General features: G+C 39.7%; 1 protein-coding gene across 3 annotated transcripts in view; it reads right to left on the reverse strand.

Annotated features, from left to right (window-relative positions):
* LIMS1 (LIM zinc finger domain containing 1) overlaps positions 1–22,214 on the reverse strand; it is a 156,622-nt gene that overhangs the window by 95,327 nt on the left and 39,081 nt on the right. Inside the window, exon 2 of one of the 3 annotated variants that reach the window (XM_045053981.1) lies at positions 2,333–2,451. The exons of the other annotated variants lie outside the window; for them this stretch is intronic. The gene's annotated coding sequence lies outside the window, so the exon portion shown is untranslated. The remainder of the gene's footprint in view (positions 1–2,332; positions 2,452–22,214) is intronic. 3 annotated transcript variants of the gene reach the window in all.

Raw genomic sequence — 22,214 nt, forward strand, 5'->3', positions numbered from 1 at the left:
AAATGTAGCTTTGTTATAATTTTAGCTACTTCATGTGTGTGCACTCCATTCTCCTGAGATGCATGGATACATCCTTTATTTCCCCGTGTCTCATCAGATACACAATGAATGAAGACTTTTATAATGGTCTTAGAAAGAAGTAAAATCAAACTGAATATTGACTTTTGATTACTGACCAGACCAAACAGGATCATAGGGAATGAAAAGCAACTTCTCTAAGAAATCACACCTGATTTGGCAATCTGGAGTTTATTTCTGGCTGATCTGTGAAAAATTTTTTATGATTTCCTCCAAGTTGTTGCTAACAGTGTGCTGAGCTGACAACCCTGAAGACTGAATTCCCCTCTTGGATGATGCTATTTTCTTATTTTCCACCTGACTTTTCCCAAATACCTGCTATTATTTATTACAAATGCCAATCCTTTTGACAGTCTGGCTTAAAGAAGTTTATTATGCATCAATGCAATCTAGCGTCTGAATCTCATTCTACCGCTAGGACCCCTTCCACAGGAGGACAACAACTCCAGGTCCTGGTGGGGCTGGGGGATAGAGAAGAAGGACCAGCTCCTGACAGATTTCCTCCCTTTAGAAAAGATAGAAGATGGTAACAGAATCACAGGGGGTAAGGGAAAGAATTAGTGAGAGAAAGAAAACATAAGAGAAGGGGAGCAGATTTAAGAAAAAAAAAAAAAGCAAAAGAGAGAGAAGCAAATCTCTGCAATAGTAGTCAGGCAATGGGAGTTCTCCAGGTCCATCCTTCACACTGCAATGTTACCATATCCAGTCCCTTAAAATTACCCAAAACTTTATATCGTATTCAAGACCAGTAATCTATGCGCACTCCCTATCACTCTTATCCTGCAAACACATCTTACATCCTAGCACATTAGATGTCTTTTGAATTCTTTTCATTCATTGTATATTCATTTATTGAGCACTTAGAGCTAGGCACTGGAGATACAGGAGGGAACATGGAAGACAAAGCCCCTGCTTCATCAATCTTAGAGTCTAGTGGAAAGGGGCAGTAGAGATATGGCATCTGAAAGAAAGAGGAAACCAAGGGCAGGGTGCATATCATGTATGCCCTTGCAGACCAGAATAAGGATTCCAGGTTCCATTCAGGCGAGGTGAAAAGGCAATGGGAGGATTCTGAACAAGGAAGTAAAACTGACCTTTGCTGAAGATGTCACCCACTCGCTAGAAGAATACCCTTCCCCATCATTGTTTAAATGCTGAAATTTACTCATTCTTCAAAGCCCAACTTAAGAATCAACTAAATGGTGCTGGTCCCTGAGAATTACAGGTCACTCCTACTTTTGGTTATGCCTCCAAACTTGACAGTATACTCATGTTGGTCTGATTATGCTTGGTTATTTGTGGGCAATTTTTTTTACACCACCTTTATGTATGTTTATCCAAAGTATCTTTTTCATTTTTTATTCTATGAGCCATGTACACTGCCTTGTTGTTGCAAGGCAGTTAATTTGAAGTTAATTTCTATTAACTTGCAAGACCCAAAGCAAAGCGATCATCCTTTAGAACTTTTTATTTCTTGTCCCTGAAAAAAATAAATCTGTTCTCTTAATACTATAACTATTGCTTATTTCATGACAATGTGTTTATAAAAAACATATCTATAAATATGTAACATACAAAATAAGAAAGTCCCTTACACATCACCCTATTCTATATCACAGCTATGTTCCTCTCAAGGTTATCATGTTCCTGGAGACTGACTGCAAAATAAATGTTTTCATAACTACATTTAAATCTCTAAGGAAGTACACTGTGTAAGGCAGATCATGTGTAAGGCACAAGATCCTTTTGGGGTGAATAATCACCTTTCAATAAATGTTTTACAAATGTAGATTTAGTGCATTAAGGTCACTTTAAAAATGGCCTGCTGGTTTTTACAGACTTATACAGGTTAACGAATAAATAACTCAAGTAGTTATAGTTGCTTTTTCCATACCATGGCAAGACAGATACTCACTAACCGTAGTGCTAAACAGTATATGATTATTTTATTTTAAGACCCTACACAGAATGTGGGTTAAAAATATTTAATGTAATAAAATGACAAAAAGCACTCTATGCTTCTGCAGGACCATATGGCACAAAACATTATCAAGACTATTAATGTTTTCTCTACAAATATAAGGGTATAGCCTCCCTTCCTCATCCACTTTAAAACCAACAAAATATAAAGTTACTTTTACATATACTCAGTAACTAAATATGCACCCACAGGAAGTTAGAACCACAACCATTACACTTTGCAGCAGCGAAAAGAAAAATTTAATTAGCATGGCTAAAAGCTACTACAACTTACCCAAGACTGTTCCTGTTACTGGATGGATATGCAAGTTTAGACGAATGTCTTTTTGATGGATGTCTTCTCTCAGACTTCCACTCCTCTGTCTTAATCACTTTGCACACACAGCCCCACCTCTGCAAAAGCAAGTTGATATTCCGAGCACTTTACCTGATGAGCCTCTACACTCTCTTGTTCTCACCTCAAGAATAAAGAATCTCCTTTCTGGTACTTTTGCTCTTATTTTCTCTCATTTATCAGGGCCTGGGCAACCAGTTCCAGATTACAGTGGATTATCTTTAAAAGCTCCTGTTTCCTATACTGTATAGTACTTCCTCATCTTAATTTTGTGTCTGTTGCCTTGAGCTATATTTAAGCCAATGAAACCAAATTGAGGGCTTTTTTTCCTGCATTCAGTCAAGTCATGTGACATGGTATGTTACACGATAACCCCAAAGTTCTGAAGCAATAAGGCAACACCCCTAAATGTCATAACTCGTATCCTGTTGTTTTATGTACCTTACTAAGTTAAGAAATTCATCCACAAATTTATTGAAAGCTGTGCAGAAAATATTTAGAAAAACAAACAATAATTAGTATAGAAAGAGGTGAAGCTTTCATAAAAAGATATTCTCCACCCTTTTGGATCTTGATAGTATCTACATGTTTGAAATAATAGAGCCTCTTTTAAGTCTCCTCTGAATGCTTTACCATGTCAGTGTTGAACAGCTAGTCTATTTTATCCTCCTGGTAGCTCAGCCCAGTTTAAAGGCGGGCAGGCCAAACTCTGGCAGGCTAAGTAGGGGAAATAGCCTTCTGTCCCAGATATCCTTGACACACACAGTGCAGAGAAGGAGCAGGGCCAATGCTAATGAGGCCTCATACATCCGACTGAGTCACTTCGCAGGACTCCTGGGTGCCAAGTTTCCATTGAAGACTAATCAAGGGATCTTTGGTAGAGATGGAGGGACTCAGGAGCATTTAATACAGGCTTCCGCCTCCATGAATGAAGACTTCCTTGCCCTGATTCATTGAGAATATTACAAGAAAGTCCCTTAAAAAATTTATTATAAAGCAGTCATTTTAAGAATGATAACAGCATTTCTTGGTTATAGGACCTGAGGTTAATCTTTAAAAACAAGAGAACAATTCCTCACCTTTGCTTGTTATGCCAACAATGGAGACTGGGTATTGGAAGTATTGAGAGATGGCGACTGTCAGTAGAAGGGCAGATGTGACAGGCACCCTGGAACTCCATTTACTCTATAGGGAAGCAGTCTGATGTCTGGAGAGGTGAAAGAGCTCACCTAAGACAAGCTGTAGGCAGTGAGCTCTAAACTTCAGGGCTCTGGCCCAGCACCCCTGGGGGCACCACACAGGCTCCATCTCCATGGCTCACTCTAAAGCCTGACCACCAGAGTTGGGTTTGGACTTGAAATACAAGACTAAACGTATGTACAATTCCAGCCAGAGGACTTTTCTGGCCTTGATTTACTTACTTTGTTTTGAGGGGTGTGAGTGGGATATAGAAGGAAACTGGAAGTACAAGGCTGTTTGCGGGTAAGAAGAGGCCTCCCACCCCCACTCCCATGAGGGATAGTACTATACCGGAGATATAAACCCTGGAAAGCAGCCACAATCTCTCCTGGGAGAAGTAAAAGAACGGAAGTCTTGTGAGCTAAATTCCCAGCATATGGAATTCTCTTCAAGAAAGTAACTTATGTTATTGCAATTAAAATCCAGAGAGGCAAACATCTGCCATTTCTTTGTGTCCCAATTCTTTACTGATCACCACGCACTGTGAAGGAAACAGGGTGTTGTGATGAACAAAGGGGGCACACATGCCTAGGGAGGTGACTAGGAGAAGTCTATCTTGAGTCCTTCTCGCTTTTATCTCACCCCCTCCTCCTCTCTTCAGATAAATTCTTCTAGGCAAGAGCAAATCCAGAACACATTTTTCAATCCTTATCTTACGTTAGACATTTATAAACAGTGCTCTCCTGGACATTTTCAACTCAAAACCCTTGGTCTCCAGGCCATTATCCTGTCCTTCCAATCATCCCATCACTGTCTCCTCTGTAGGATCCCCTTCCTTTGCCTGCCTTTTAGGTGTGGCAACTTCCCTAATTCGTACCCTGGCTCCCTGCTTGTGAACACTATGAACATTCTCCCTGACGACTCACCATCTCTCATGGCTCCACTACTCCCCCCATGTTAGCAACACCGGCCAGACCTTTCTCTTGAACCTGCAGTCATGCATCAAATTGTCTTCTGGCTGCTTTCATGGAGACACCCTAACTCAAGATGACTAAATAAACCACTCACCCCATAGCCAGCTCTTCCTTTTATATGTACTCTCTTAGGTACAGCAACATTATCCAACCAGTCACCCAAGTTAGGAATCTCCCAGTCACCCCTGATTTCTTACCTTCAAACCAACCACTTCTGCTAATTTTAGCCCCTAACTCATTTTTAAATTAGTCCCTCTGTGCTACTTCACTCTCATTTTTAGCCCTGTTACCATTCTAGCCCTCATGATTACACACTTGGTCTACAGCGGCAGCCTCCTAACTCTGCCTTTAACCAAATCCAGGAGACTCAGCCAACAAGTGATCTAAGGAGCCAGGTGTCTCTCCAGAACTTGCTTCAACTCTGCAATGGCTCTCTGGTGCACTGAGCACAAAGTTAAGCCCCTTAAAGAAGAATACAAACCCAATATGCCCTGGCCCACCAACCTCCTCCAATCCTCATCTCTGGACACTCCCTGCCACTCACTTCATGCAACCCAGCCATGACATATGCCATGTAGGCCCCCATCTCAATGTTGCTGCTTATGCCAGTCCTCAGCCTGGAAGAGCTTTTCATCTTCCTCTTGCTAATTTTAACATCCTTGTACAACTGAAGTGAAGCAGAAGGTCTTCAAAAAACCGTGCCTCAACCCCTCTCCAGTCCCATTCTCCTGTCTGCATCAGGCACTCCTCCTCAGGGCTCTCATGAGGCCCTCTCACTTATCTCATAAGAGCTTCTTTTTCTAACCCGAGTGAGGGCAAGAACAAGGCTCCTGCTTATCTTATGCCCTTCCTGCCTATGGCTGCCATACACACTAGGCATTCAATAAAGTTTAAACTGAGCCTGTAGGAGAGACAGTCGTTCTCATCTTACAGATAAGGAAAATGATGCTCAGAAAGAGGTTATGTGGTTTCTTAAAAGTCATCCACGGAGAAATCTAAGAGAGAAACTCAGAATGCAAAAATGAAGTCTTTTTCTTAAAAGCAGAAAGCCTATCACAGCTAAGCATGGTGAGGTGAAAGCAGGGAATGTATCTAAGTTTTTATTACTGCTACCCTAGAGCCTGGCAAGGTGTTGCCTCTCAGACAGGAGTATTTAATAAATACTGGGTGGCTCACTAACATGTATACAGAGAGGGTCACTTTATTTGTATACGGTGCAAGAGAGGGTCTGCTTCTCTCCAGCAGATGGAGCTATGGTTCCATATCGTTACCAGCTACCATTTGGGTGCCCTGCCTGGTTAAAAGAACCAGCCTTTTTCACTCATCCATTGCCACGCTTCCTTTTTCCTTTATAATTCTCACACAGATAAAAGGAAATCCAGATACATGTTTTCCATAGAATACACTCTAAATGGACACATATCTATTTTGTAACTTACTCAATGCCTTTGCATATCTTTTCCTCTCTGGCCTTTTAAAAAATCTGGGGTAATTTCACCCAATTTGATTTACCCAGTCTAGCAAGTGCTACTGAATGTTTCCACCTTTCTATAAGCTTCTTAGGTTCTTATTTATGAAACACATCTATAACCCAGCAAGTTCATCATGTTCATCCCCAGACATATGCTTTCCCTGGGGTGTCTGCCCTATTTCACTTGAGAAAACATTAGTTTTCCAACCATCTCTCATTAAAAACAAAACCAAAACAAAATTATCTTAATATTTTCAATATATTTTCATCATTATCTTAAAGTCTTTGAAGTTATAAACAGGATAAAAAAAGAAACTAATACCACCTATGAGTGTAAAACTTACAGTAAAATCTTAAGCAAACTTCATTTTTCACTCAATTTACAAATTTCATAGCATTCCTGAAAAACTTAGTGTCTACTGAAATCATGTAAAAGTAGGCCATGATTATATCTAAAATAGAATTAGGTGCTATGCTCAAATAATTATAATTTTTTTTCTTTTTTACCTGCATCAAAGTCCTATGGATACAAAGTCCATGGCATCCAGCATCCCTGACCCTAGCCAACTCAATGCCTATGTGCCCCTTGCCCCAAACCATTGTGGAGTATTTTTTGTTACCCCACAAGTTCCCAGTTGCTCTGTAGGAAACAGTTCTAGCCCCACTGAGAATTACTGACCCAGAGGATTTCAGAAGCCATTAAGCTACCTAATGGCAAAGCACTGATTAAAGTATCTTAAGGAACCACTTGTCAGGGTGTGACTTAACCTACGACATTGAATACTACTAAAATTAAAACACTACCTAAAAAACTTCCAACTATAATTTAAACTCTTTAATCAAGTAACTCATCAATTTTCAAGTATTTTCAAACTCAGATAAAATCACGTCAGGAAAAGAATGTCATAAAAGAACAAGACTTTTCTAATCACAATGATATCTAAGAAAGATCCTAAAGGACAGCACTTGGTCCTGAATGTTCCTAGCTCTGGGAGACTTTTTGAGTATGAGCAATGTATAATCCCCAATATCCACTCAGACCTGAAACTGTCCAAAGTACAGGAGGCACAGCAGGGGAATGAAGCTTGTCAATTTTCATGGCAATATTGTAGGAAGACTCTAGTTGCCCAAGGACATGACAAAAAAGGGACAATGCTGGCAAGTGCCTCTATGTCAGAGAGAGGGGGCCCTGATGGCAAAGTTGGAATCCCAAAAGGCACCAAGTATTCTCAAGTTAAACATGGTCTGCTTAGGTATGTCAACTCAACACTTCAAAACTGAATGAAAGCCCTGTTCCCCACCTGAAAGTAGCTCTTCTCCACACAAGGTCCTCCCATTCACTCAGTGGCCAAGGCCAGAAACACTGGAGTCATCCTCAACTCCTCAAATGTCCACACACTTCACAATGTCCAAACGCAAAGTCTTTTCTTTTCTGCCTTTAAATACCTGAGTCTATTCACCTCTTTCTATCCCTGTGGATAGTACCTACTTCTGGTGCCATCACCTCTTACTTGGATTAATATAATAGCCTTCTAACTGGTCTCTGGACTTGCACTTCTTCCTGATCACTGTCTCCAACCCACCCCCTTTCCACACTGTTGCAACGTGGCTTTTGAGGCAGCACACCCACCTCCCTCCACTCTCTGTTTCAGAGCTAGCTCTCCTGACCACGTAACAGGCAACTGATTAGACAGTGTTTGTTCTTAACCCTGGCCACAGTGACTGGTCCTGGTTTGGGCACTGGACCTGAACTAAGCTAATCAGATTCTATGTTTTGAAAATTAGAAATCTGAATAGAGAATAATCCTTAGGAAGTAGAACAAGTCAACTAATGATATTATGCTACAGAGAAATTGCACAGGTTCTTCTGCTGAGATGCTCAGAGTTGCTCTAGTTGTTTATTCTCTCAGAGACCTGGATGTTTGGCCCTTTCGTTCTCTGAGCCACCCTACTATCTTTCCAATAAATTCCTTTTTAGCCTATGTTTGCCAGAGTCAATTCTTGTTATTTGTAGCCAAGGAAACTTAAGTAACACTAAAGTAGTCTCAGGCTGACAAAAGATCCTTCCTGATCTGGATGTCCCTGCTCCCACTCTGCATTCCCCAGGTACACTACACACTTCACATGCTCTAAGCCAGTTATGGGGACCTATGCGCTACATCTCAGTATCCTACCTGCTCCTCCCTCTGCTCTTCCTGTCTACAATGGCATCTCTGGATGATTCTCATTCATCTGGCAGGACTTAGATGTCACTTTCTCCGTGATATTTTCCCTAAGTTCCTCATGCTCCCATAAGGCCTGGCACTCAGTACTCCCGAAATGGAGTTTAACACCGCACAATCTGTTGCCTGATTCCTTATTAGGGTCCAAAAGGAAGTTTGTTACAAGTGGTGAGTCTCCCCACACCTATGCACATGCCTGCCAGAGAGAAGACTCTCAGTAAATGCTTCTCAAACAAATGAACAAGCTAGGAAATTAGAAGTCCACTTAAACAATCAAATTAGTACTGGGGAAAGTGTAATAGAAGTTTGAAAATATATATATTTATTTAGAATCAAGAGGTCTTACATACTCAATGTTAAATTCACTTTAATATTAATTCATATTCAAAACAGTTCAATTTATGTGTTCACTTTGTGAAAATTCATCAACCTGTGTACTTAAGATTTGTGTACTCTTGGGGTGCCTGGGTGGCTCAGTTGGTTGAGCATCTGACTTAGGTTCAGGTCATGATCTCATGGCTCATGAGTTGAAGCCCCACATCGGGCTCTGTGTTGACAGCTCAGAGCCTGGAGTCTGCTTTGGGTTCTGTGTCCCTCTCTCTCATTGTCCCTCCCTCACTCATGCTCTGTCTCTCTCTCTCTCAAGAATAAGTAAAACATTAAAAAAATAAATAAAAAAAGATTTGTGCACTCTTGTGTATGTATATTAAACATGAATAAAAAATGTAAATGTATTTAACATAGCTGAAAACCACAGCTTTAGGCTAGTAATAAGTTCAATATGCATGGAAACACCATACAATGGTGGAAGGTGCCCTGACTACAGGTAAAAGTCCCTGGTTTACAGTCTTAATTGTACCACTTACTAGATGTAACATCTTGGTTCAGTGTATTCAGCTTTAGCAACTACAAAATGGGATAATAACTTGGCTACACAAAGACTAAATGAAATCATAAATGTAAAAAGTCAAACAAGGTGGGGTACCTGAGTGGCTCAGTCAGTTAAGCGTCTGACTTTTGATCTCAGTTCAGGTCTTGATCTCAGGGTCATGAGTTCAAGACCCACATTGGGCTTAAAAAAAAAAGTCTACGTGGCAATGAGAAAGAATGAAATATGGCCCTTTGTAGCAACGTGGATGGAACTGGAGCGTGTTATGCTAAGTGAAATAAGCCATACAGAGAAAGACAGATACCATATGTTTTTACTCTTATGTGGATCCTGAGAAACTTAACAGAAACCCATGGGAGAGGGGAAGGAAAAAAAAAAAAAAGGTTAGAGTGGGAGAAAGCCAAAGCATAAGAGACTCTTAAAAACTGAGAACAAACTGAGGGTTGATGGGCGGTGGGAGGGAGAAGGTGGGTGATGGGTATCGAGGAGGACACCTTTTGGGATGAGCACTGGGTGTTGTATGGAAACCAATTTGACAATAAATTTCATATACTGAAAAAAAAAATAAATAAATAAATAAATAAATAAAAATTAAAAAAAGTCAAACAAGGTGCTTTTGTTACAGAATTCTCTATCATCTCAGAGTGAGTGTTAGCTGAAATGATAAAAATCAGAACCATAAATATACAACACTTCGGCACAAAAATGCCTGCAAAATCCCACGAATGCATACCAAAAAAGGTGAAATGGGATAATGAATCCAAATACTAACATGAAATTTAAGATTTGATTTATTCTTGAGGAAGAAAGGATACCCCCACATCATCATGTTTCTTGAGAAATAGATTAAAAACTCATTTACATTTTATGAACTAACACAAACATTCATCATACTTATGACAGCAGAGATGCTTTTTAGAGTTCAGCCAGAGCATTAAGCCTTCTGGCTAATGGGGGTGCAGGAAAGCAAAGACATTTCATATCCATGTGGCCAGGATCATATCATACTACCAAGTTATAGTGTTAGCTTTAACACTGCAAAACTATTTCAAAATAAAAATGTTTCTATTTAGAGAGTATAAAACAAAATAGGATGGGGTATATGGGTCAGATACACACGAGACAAGTGTTTACACACCTAAGTGCAAAGAATGTACTTTGTTAAAAACTGAGTCACAATTAGAAATTATTGGTGACTAACTGGCAATTCATGATATACTTCCCTAGAGTGTCAAAACATGTACAAGCTCATAAGTGCATTCAACAGTGATTTGGTAAGAAGGAAGAATAGATGGATACGATTTCATTTCCCAGAAAAAACAGCTTTTCATTTTTTAACTCCTGCATTGTAAGTTCCTAGAAATGCTAAACAGTAGTTTAAAAATATATGAAGCATCTCTTACTTAAAAAGTGAAGTATCATAATTCAGAGAAATTGCATTTGTTAAGAATGTAAAACAGTAAAAATTAACTTCTGTGCCAATGCAAATGTTAACTTATCATTACCCAGTTTGTACCACTAAAACAGAGGGGTGAGTGGCAAACAAATAACCTGTACACCAGAAACTTCCCTTCATTTTCATTTTAGCAAATATGTACCCAATGACTACCTTGTAACTAACTGTATGGGCACAAGGCACAGAAGGCTGAACAAGGCACAGCCCCTTCCCCTGAGTAGCTCCCTAGACTGTGAGATACATACAAAACACATCACAGTATTCTGAGAATTAGTCGAGGCAGTGTTTGCAAGGAGCCAGGGCACAGAGAAGCTGCAGGGATGGCTTTAGGGGATAAGAGACTAATGTGAGTCTCAACTGGCTGTGCTCACAAAGCAGAAAAGGAGGGAGAGGACATTCCCAGGGATGGGGATAACAAAGAAGCACCATCTGCTAGTACATGTCAGGCACTTGTGCCTCAGGGAACAAGAAGAAGCCACAGTTTCGCTGGTTTTAATGAGATTAGGTTCATTACGGGAGACAAGTAATGGTCACTGATTAGACAATATGCTCAGTGCACTGACAGTTATGAGATCATATGCTATTCTGAGAGGTTTAACCTCTGTTCAAGGAACTTGGACATATGAGTCAAGATCAAACCACAGTGTCAGGAAGTGTGAAGCAGTAACAGAAATGAGTACCCTTGTTTGGGGTGGTCATAAACCCTTGTTAGAGAGTACTTTTCTTCCTATTTAAGGGTGTGAGTACTGATCACTCTGTCCCTGTCTCTTTAGGATATTTACCATATGCTCTCACATATCAAGATAAATCTGGGACAGATGTTAACTAGACTTACTGTGGTGATCATTGTGCACTATATGCAAATACTTAATCATTACGTTATACATTTGAAACTAATATAATGCTGTATGTCAATTACACCTCAATATAAATAAATAGAGAAAGGAAAGGAAAAGAAAGAAAAGGAGGGAGAGGGGGAAGGGAAGAAAGGGCTTATTTTGCCTATCCCTACTAGATTGTAATCTGAGACCAGGAGCTTTGTTCCTTAACCTTAAACTGAATGGTAATGGTACTGACTCATTATCAAAAGTTCTAATCCAACCCCCTCACAGGATGAATAAAACCTGGTTAACTTGTAGCTCTCATTCATGTACATGAATCCTAAGACCTTATAAAAAGAACAGAGCTAAAATGATTAGGGAAAACGAATGATTGATAATAAGCCCCTGTTGCTGCTGTAACTCTAACATTAACATCAAGACCAGGCCTCTCCCCCATTCCCAAGCCCTCTGCTCATGTTATGTCTCATCTACCATTAAGTGTAGAAAAACTCTGAATCCTGGCCTCAGCTGCCTTTGGTTCCTGATGCACGTGTACAGCACATATGCCTATTAGCATTATCTTGCTGTTTTTTGTCCTGTTGGCAACCTCTTTTGAGTTGATTTTAGTTATGGAATCAAGATTACTATATCTTATGTTCTCCAAATATCCAAAATGAATACCACCACACTGACACACACATGCACCCAAGATGACAGACTAAATAACTCTGATGACTCAAGACTGACTTCCGGAATAGTCATTATGAATCAAACCATGACATTCTTTAAAGAAAAGAAATAAACAGTGCCTAAAGGAAGATGGAGAAAAGGAGAGCTGTAATTAAAGTTGCCCCTCTGAAAGTCAGTGTTCAGTCCAGATGCACTCAGCCTGGCAGCCTGACCACAACAAAACGTAGTCAGATGTAGGTATAAGAAGTAAGAGAAGGGTGCCTGGGAGGCTCAGTTGGTTAAGTATCCAACTCTTGCTTTCGGCTAAGGTCATGATATGATCTCATAGTTCATGGGAATGAGTCCGCATTAGGCTTTGTGCTGACCGTGCACAGCCTGCTTGGGATTCTTCCTCTCCTTCTCTCTCTGCCCCTCCCCTGCTCATGTTCCTTTGCTTGCACTGTCTCTGAAAATAAATAAATAAATAAATAAAAATAAAAAAAGAAGTAATAGAGCACCTGGATGGCTCAGTCAGTTAAGTGTCTGACTTCCGCTCAGGTCATGATCTCACACAGTTCGTGGGTTCAAGCCTGCGTCAGGCTCTGTGCTGACAGCTCTAGGAACCTGGAGCCTACTTCAGATTCTGTGTCTCCCTCTCTCTGCCCCTCCCCTGCTCAGCTCTGTCTCTCTCTCCTTCAAAAATAAATAAACATTAAAAATGTTTAAAACAAACAAACAAACAAATCAGTAAGACATGGGAAGTGGTGGGGAGGGGGAAGAACAGGTAGAGCACAGAGGATTTTTAGTGCAGTAAAGATAATCTGTATGATATCACAATGATAGATACATGTCATTATACATTTATGCAACCCATAGAAAATACAACAAAGAGTGAACTCCAGTGTAAAGTATGGACTATGGGTGAATAATGTATTAATGTAGGTTCATCAACTGAAATATAACACTTTGGTGAGGGATGTTGATAGTAAGGGAGGCTACACGTGTGTGGAGGCGGGGGGGTATATGGGAAATCTACCTTCCCATTTAAAGAAAATTAGCAAGACACTGTAAAAATCAAATGACATCAGGAGCTCCTGGCTGTCTCAGTCAATAGAGCATTGGACTCCTGATCTCGGAGTTGTAAATTTGAGCGCCACAATGGGTGTAGAGATTATTTAAAAATAAAATCTTTTTTTAAGTTTGTTTGTTTTTTTTTTAAGTTTATTCTGAGAGAGAGAAAGAGAAGCAGCAGGGGCAGAGAGACAGAGGGAAAGAATCCCAAGCAGTCTCCAGGCTGTCAGTGCAGAGCCCAATGTGAGGCTTGATCTCACAGACTGTGAAAAACATGACCTGAGCCAAAATTAAGAGCCAGATGATTTACCGACTGAGCCACCCAGGCTCCCCAAAAATAAGATCTTAAAAAAAAATGACATCAATTAGTCCCCCAACTCAATCATCAAAAATGTGAAGCCAATTCTATATTATTTAAAATTCTACAATTTCCATAGGAGCCATATAATAAATTCCATACAACAAAATCATGACCAATCCACAAAAGCTTGTTTATCCAAAATCAGGCTGAAAAAAAGAAAGCACGTAGCAGCAATCAGGGAATATGGAAACCAATGACTTTGGTTCAAATATCTATAATGGTTTAACTGGGGGATGATTAGCTTGAACAAATTATTTAATGTCTCTAAGCTTCACATTTCTCATCTGTTAAATAGACATAGGAATACCTGCTCTGCCAATTTCAGCCCTCAAGCTCAGTTGAGAACAGTGCACCCTAACAATCATGAATGACAACATACCGCTCCTCCTCCTCCCCAACCCAATCTGGGGCTGCTGGAGGAGGTGACAGGGCAAAGAATCTAAGGTTCAACAGCCAGGACTGTAATCAGGATGCAGAGGGGCAAGAGCACCTGGTGGGAGGGGTCCTTAACAGACAAGGTTCAACCACTCACCACTGACAAAATCCAAAGGCAGAGAGAGGAATGGCAGTGAAACAAGAAAGGAATTTACTTCAGTGAGGCCAACACCAGGAAGACAGCAGACTAATGTCTTAACCATCTCCAAGGTGCTGAAAATACATCTAGGTTTATATAAGGAAAATGTGGGATGAAGGGTGGTGGGCAGTAAAGGTCAACAGGTCCATCCGTCATGGGGTCAGTCACAAGGGGTCTTGCTGACTCAGGACAGTCTGTATTGTTTGAGGAGGTAGTTTCCATTCCCAACATAGGATGCTTAGCCCACAGGATCTTTTTGCCTGAGTTTTGAGATAAGCTGGCAAGAATAACTTAATCAATTAGAAATAATTGACAGATCAAAATGGAGGTAGCTGAAGTCCTCTTTTGGAACCACAGGTAAAGGGTCTGGGTCAGAGCTGTCGGCGTGTGCAGAAGGGAAGTCTTGGGCAGGGAGAGCAGCCAGATGAGAAGAGAGTCCCAGCAAAGGCTCCAGTCAATGCCGAGGAGAGCTGTCTGTTAAGCACCGGGTCACTAATGGTAGGGAAGGACTTACACAATCCTTAACTTCAAAGTGCTTAAACAAAAGCAAATGCCTTCTTTCCGAAGCTTTAATCATCTGTTCTTTGAAAATTCTTTCCCTGATTTTGTCTGGCTTTCTATGTCCTCTAGAGAAATTTCATCCACTTAAAAATGGAAACTCAACTACAAAACTCATCAATTTTGTACCCTTAGGAGTAAGATACTCAAAGTCTTGGAAAATATCCAGACATAATCAAAAGCAAGATCACACAGAGAGTAGGTTTTCCATCTAACTCCCTAACACACATAAATTACATTCCCACTCCCAAATGGGTTTCCACTTTATTTGGATTTAGGCATCTTTAAATCAGGAGCATGGATAATGAATAAAAACTGGAAAGCATAACAGAAAAGGCCAAATTTGAATTCAAACCCAGATGAGCCATTTACTAGGTGGGAGAAAGGTCTTTCCTATCAGTGAGCATCTCAAAAAACTCCAGGAACTTTACCATTGCTATTAGCTCTGAGTGCTTCTCCCTGCTTCAGCCCCTTCAGATCTCTGCCCAAATGTCATGGCAGTGAAGACTTCTCTAACCACCCTATTTAAAGGTGCAATCCCCACCTCCTGTCCCCTACACCTTTCTCTAGTTTATTTCTCTTTACCTTATCGATCACCATCTAATGTGTTTCATTTATTTATGTTGTCTCCCCCCAGAAAAGATGTAGGTCCCTCAAGGACAGGGGGTTTTGTCTGCTCTGCTTCCTGTTGCCTCCCCAGAGCCTAGGACAAGCCTGCCCATAGCAAGGATTCAGAAACATTTAACTAAATGCATAAATATAAGTGAGTTAATTCAACCTCCCACTGGGGCTAATGCACCCATACTTTAGGGTTGTTCTGAGGATTACTCAGAAAGAAAAAATACAAATGCTTTGCCAAGACTGAATCATGAAAAAAATAGACAATCTGAAAGATTGTACTAGTATGAGTACAACTACTAGTATGGAGAATGAGTCAGTAATCAAGAACCTCCAACCAAACAAAAGTCTAGGGCATATGGCTTCACTGGTGAATTCCACCAAACATTTAATTAATATCAACCCTTCTCAAACTCTTCCAAAAAAAAAGAAGAGGAAGGAACACATCCAAAATTTAAGAGGCCAGCATCACACTGACACCAAAATCAAACAAGGACACTATAAGCAAAGAAAGCTACTCACAACATCCTTGACAAGCACAGATGAAAAAGTCTTCAACTAAGTATTAGCAAGCTGAATTCAACAAGGGTTATACAGCATGATCAGAGTTAGATTTGTTCCAGGGATGCAAGGATGGTTCAACATCTACAAATTTAAGTGATACACCACATTACCAACATGGAGGATAAAAATCAGACGATTATCTCAATAGATACAGAAAAAGCATTTGACAAAATTCAACATACACTCATGATAAAAAAAAAAAACAAAACAAATCCAAAAACCTCTCAACAAAGGGAGTACAGAAGTGTCCCTCAACATAATTAAGGCCATATATGACAAGCTCACAACTAGCCTCATAGAAGAATGTTTTATATACTGGCTGGCATTTAGAGAGTACCCAACAACTGTTAGTTTTCTATCATTTCTTAAGTGAAAGTAGCTGCCAGAAGTTGCAGAACAGTCCAAGTGGGAAACTCTAAAAGCATGCCCAAGAGATCTTTATACCCAGTGAAACACACAGGGAGAAAAGCAGGGTTGCCTACTCAGCATAGCCTATGTAATCATGAGATTTTGCTGTCAATCTGCAATGAAATCAGTGCAGAAATTAAGAACAAGAACTTATAAACTTAAAATTTGACAGAGAAATTTTATATCTGCTGGTCTAAAGAAAAAAAAATTGAGACTTGCATTCATGACTTCTTTTTCATTTCATTTTTCTAGTAACCCATTTTTACTGTCCTTTATATAAGCATCAGACAGCTATGAACTGAAAGTTATTGTTTTTTTTTTTAAAGAAAAGCTTCACTCTTCACTATAATTTGGAAAGCACTGGCCAACCACACTTGATGTGGCCCAGGAAGCTGTCGAGCACCAACAAAGCTACCTTGTACTACACATTCAGAACTTCAATTTCTGTGGGATTTCAGGCCAAGAAAGGCACAGGGTGCAGTGGGTGGAGAAGAGGCTGACAAAGGGGCATGCGACAAGTGGCAATGACATTTTCTTGACTGTGGTGATGATGTCATGAGTCAAAACTTACAGTGTAAAATTCAAATATGAATGGCTTACTGCATGCCAAGTATACGTCAATAAAGGAAAACTCATGGAAGGCAAAGGAGAACATTAAGACATGAAGAATATAGGTACAAAGTCAGAGTTAAGATACAAGTCCCATGATAAAAAAAAAAAAGCCACAGTTACTCAAATCCTTCTTCAGAATAACTTTTCTAGTGGCTTTGTAATGGACCACTCATAATGCAATCAGTATTTGAACATAAACTCAAACATAAACACACATGTATGTATGTTTTATTACAGTTTTGCAACTGATGCACTAAATTGAGATTTTTCTGGTAGAACTTTACCCTTTACCACCTGTTTTAAAATTTAAGGATCAGTGGTTTTTGGCCTGGAGGAACATTGTCAGTCAAATCTGGCCGAACTCCAGAAGAACAGATGAGATACTCGCCCTCAGCAAAGTTCAAGTCTCTCAGTTGCCCTGTGCACACAATGAATAGCTCTCCTAAATAACGTCTTTTAGCCCATGCTTCTATCTCTATTTTCTCACCGTACAGGATTATGTGCTACATTCTCATAAACTAAAAAGTGAGAATCTTCAAAGAAAGAAAAGATTAAATGTTTAAGATTCACACTATTTCTGTAGTATTATGTGAGACTATTTTGTATACCACAGAATGGTATTCCAATGAAAGGTATTACATTTCTGTCAGAGTATCTACTGTCCCAGTTTAGTCAAATGATGTGCATAACAATCATTTATACGTTTCCATATTTATTTTCAGAGGTATTTTTACTGTGTGTAAATAGCTCAAAGCGAGATCTAGTATAGTAGGAGAGCAGTAGAATCAAACATTCTACAGTTGCTATTCATGCTAATATGGTCTACAGAATTACGGTTTTGAAGTCTTTTGTCATTTCCATAAGATGTAATATGATCAAGGACCTAGACCTATAAACTACATAATATTCAGCTCTCAGTTTCTCCATCCTTAAGAAGACCTTCCTCTTCCTTTAGATAACCTCAAAAGGTTATCTAAAAAGACAACCTTTTGTCTTATTATCATTATTACTATTACTTATAAACATTTATCTTCTCTATTGCATTATAACCCTGACGGAAGGATGCATAATATTTGTATCCCTCACAATGAATAACACACAGATACTTAATACTTACTGAAAAAAGGAAAGGAATAAAGATACAAATAAGATTTCTATAATCCTACTCAAAGCCCAGGGATTTTAACAAGAGTATTAGATATCTGAAAAGTTTTAGCAACTCTGAGAAATGTTACCACATTAGTCAAAAAGCTACACACACACACACACACACACACACACACACACACACACACACACACTTCCTTCCCCAGTTAGTTATTCAGAGTTCCTATGGACTGAGTTTTTCTGGAAAGTCTATTTTTTTTTTTTTTTTTTTAGCTAGTTGAAGGCTAACATTTCAGGTGAAGGGAAAATGGTTCTGTGCCCCCCCTACCCCCTTTACCCTCCACCACCAGGCCACAGTGCTGAGTACCTTCAGTCAGGACCCCTTCTTCAAGGTCTACTGTTCATGCCAGTGCTGCTAACCCCCATGCCTCTGCTTTCTGGCTCTTCTGTGCTAATTTTCCCTGTTCTCCTCTGCCTCTGGAGATGGCCACACTCCCTCTGAGATGTTGCTGCCCCCACTGTGGATCAAGCCATCAGAGTACACAGAATACAGGCTCTTTGAGTCCTTGGCTCTTTTTCTCCTCCATGTCTGTTTGCTTCTGGGAGCTCAGGGCCTCATTAGTTTGCCATTAAAAGGGTTTCCTTCCCCCCACCACCAACCTGCCAACAACTTCTGGATTCCAGAGACCCTGGATTTCTGCAAAGTTGGTCTCTTCAGAGCCAAAGAGAATACTGTATTATTGTAATACCTTGATTTTTTTTTCTCCACATGAACAAATATAAATAATAATTCAACTCTAAGTCAAGGAAACAGATTCTCCATAATTCTTGTAAACATATCATACAAGCAAAGATTTATAGATACCTTTCTCTATGTAGCACCAAACAAGGAAAAAACATTTTAGCATTATTTTTTCCCCAAATAATTATCTGTTCCTTGTCTCATCGTTCTCTCTCCTCTCTCCTTAAATAACTGCATGGTGGGAAAGAAGTCTCTTCAACAACTGATGCTGAGAAAATTCAATACCCATATACAAAAGGATGACACTGGACCCCTATTCTAAACTATATTAACAAATATATCCTAAACAAATATTAACTCAAAATGGATTTAAGATCTGAATGTTTAAGACCCCAAACTATAAAACTCCTAGAAGAAAACATAAGGAAAAAGCGTCATGACTTTGGAGTGGTCAATGATTCCACAGATATGATACCCAAAACATAGGAAACAAAAGCAAAAATAGATAAATGGTGGGGGGCTTCATTAAACTTCAAAAATTTTGTCCATCAAAGGATACCATCAACAGGGTAAAAAAATCAACCTATCGAATGGGATAAAATATTAGCACATCATGTATGTAATAAAAGGTTAATATTGAGAATATATAAAAAACTGTAACTCAACCACAAAAAACTCAATAACCTGACTAAAAATTTGGGCAAAGGACTTGGAACATTTTTCCAAAGATGATATACCAATCATAACCAACAAGCATAATGAAAAGACGCTCAACATCACTAAATCTCAGGGAAATACAAATCAAAACCACGATGAGATACCACCTAACAGTCATTAGGCCAGCTATTACCAACAAACCAACAAAACCCTAAATCAGAAAGCAGAATAATAAGTGTTGGTGGGGATATGGAGAAGCTGGAACCCTTGTGTGTTATTGGTTGGATTGAAAATGGTGCAACTGCTATTAAAAAAAGTATGGCAAGTCCTCAAAAAATTAAAAATAGAACCATCATATGATCCAGCAACCCTACTTCTAGGTAAATATCCAAGAGAAGTGAAAACAGAGTCTCCAAGAGATATGTGCACATATCACATATTCACAGCACTATTTATAGTAGCCAAGAGGTAAAAGCAACCCAAATATCTACTGATGCACAAATAAAACAAAATGTGGTATATATACACAGTGGAATACAATACAGCCTTAAAAAGGAAGGAAATTCTGGCATGTGCTACATGGATGAACTTGGACACTATGCCAGGTGAAATAAGCCAGTCACGACAGGAAAAATACTGTATGACTTCACTTATATGAAGTATCTAATGTAACGAAATTCATAGATATAGAAAGAATGACCATGATCAGTGGCTGGGAAGAGCAGAAAATGGGGAACTGTTTCATGGTTACAAAGTTTCAGTTCTGGAAGATGAAAAAGTTCTGGAGATCTGCTTCACAACAATGTAAATATACTTAGCACTACTTAGCTATACTACACTCTTTAAAATGGTTCAGATGGTGGGGCAGGCACTTGGGTGGCTCAGTTGGTTAAGCATCCGGCTCTTGATTTGGGCTCAAATTATGATCTCACGATTCTTGAGTCTGAGCCCCACGTCAGAGCCTGCTTGGGATTCTCTCTCTCCCTCTCTCTGCCCCTCCCTCATACACACGTGCACATACGCTCTCTCAAAATAAATAAACTTTAAAAAATGATTCAGATGGTAAATTTTATACATATTTTTTACCATAATAAAAACAAAACAAAACAGAAATTAACACAATATATTTGAAAGAGCATGGGTGTGTGAGTATTACAGACTCAAGTTTGCAACGTGGTCAGCTGGGCCACTTGCTGCATGGCTGTGGGCAAGTTATCCATTGACACTCCCTTTCCTCATCTATATAAATGAGGGCATAAATAATACAGACCTTAAAAAGTTGACCTGCAGATGAGATGGCAACTGCTGACAAAGACACTCACAGTTGGATTCCTTAACTCTACCCCCAGGGACAGCACTGATGCATCACCAACATTAAAGCAGCTCATGCAAATTATATTACTGAGTCTTGTACTGCCCTGGATGATTCACCAGGAATCCACACCTAATCCTTACAGGAAGGAAAGTAGGCAGGATTGTAGTCCTCACTCTTCTGGTGAGGAAAGTGAAGCAGAGAAGTGGCCTAAATTGCCCCAGCCCTGTCGTAAGTGATGATGCCTGGTAAACCCTGAAACCCTTCATTTTATTGCACACAGACATGAGACAGAGCTAGTAATGCAGAAAATAAAACTGACAGAACAAAAACAAAAGGGGGCACAGGGAGCCTGGGTGGCTCAGTCAGTTAAGCATTCAACTCTTGATTCTGGCTCAGGTCGTGATCTCACGGTTCATGTGATCAAGCCCCATGTCAGGCTCTGTGCCAGCAGTGCAGAGCCTGCTTCGGATTCTCTCTCTCCCTTTCTCTCTGTCCTTCTCTCCCTCTCTCTGTCAAAATAAACTTTTAAAAAACACACCAAAAGAAAAAAAAGGGGCATAACATAAAAAACAGACAAGGACAGAATTAAGAAAAATAATTTTATCTTTACAATGTACATTTCCAAGGACTGGTTTCATATAATCACTCTGCCTATCTTTTAAACAAGTTCATTCCTCCCCTAAGCAGTCATTTTAATAAGCAGCTATCTCCAAGACAGAATTTTAACTCTACCTCCTGATACAATTTACTTCTTTTTCCTCTAGTTAAGATAGCAAAGAGCTGGTTAACACCCTCTATGGTTACTAAATGACTCAATTATGTGCCAGCCATATTTTTTTCAGAGACCTTTGTTCCTACCAAATTTTAACAACCTTGCCAGAAACTCTACCACCTTGGCTAAGCCCTAACATGACAACATCACTATAGCAACCTTTTATGCATCCCACTTCAACCCTTGTGGAATGTAGACAGGGTATGCAGGAGAGGGGAAAAAAAAAATCACCTCTTCCCTTTTAACAGTACCCAGTGAGCAAGGCTGAGTTGAAACAATCAAGTATTTCAAAGGTCAATTTGGTTACAGAGCAATTCTGGGTTTAGACAGAAATGGACTTGGAGAAAGCTTAGAGATCTCATTCAGCACACATCCTTCCTGAAACTACAAGTTTTTCTGAAAGAGCTAGGGCAGAGTTCTGGCTGTGTCTGTTCCTGTAACCCTGGGCTACAATGACTACAGTACAATATACCCATTTTGGATAATTGCAACAGACAGGTTTCTTCAGGCTATGCTGTGTTATCCACACCCTTGTTGTCATCTCTCATATCTTCTACACAATCACCATTTCAGCTTCAGTCCTAACATGGCCACATAGCTGTAGCAATATGCATTCCACTTCAACCACCCCTGTGGAACTTAATTTTATGTTCAGTATCAGTCTGTGCCAAGCCCTAAACCAGCAGGTTTATCCAAGAAGAAGCATATAGCATAATGGTGAAAGTAAGACTGGGTTTGAATTCTGCCAGCAAACAGCCTTCAGACTTGAACTACAACATCAG

The sequence above is a fragment of the Felis catus genome, chromosome A3 (assembly GCF_018350175.1).
Source record: "Felis catus isolate Fca126 chromosome A3, F.catus_Fca126_mat1.0, whole genome shotgun sequence".
In the NCBI taxonomy this organism is placed as follows: Eukaryota; Metazoa; Chordata; class Mammalia; order Carnivora; family Felidae; genus Felis; species Felis catus.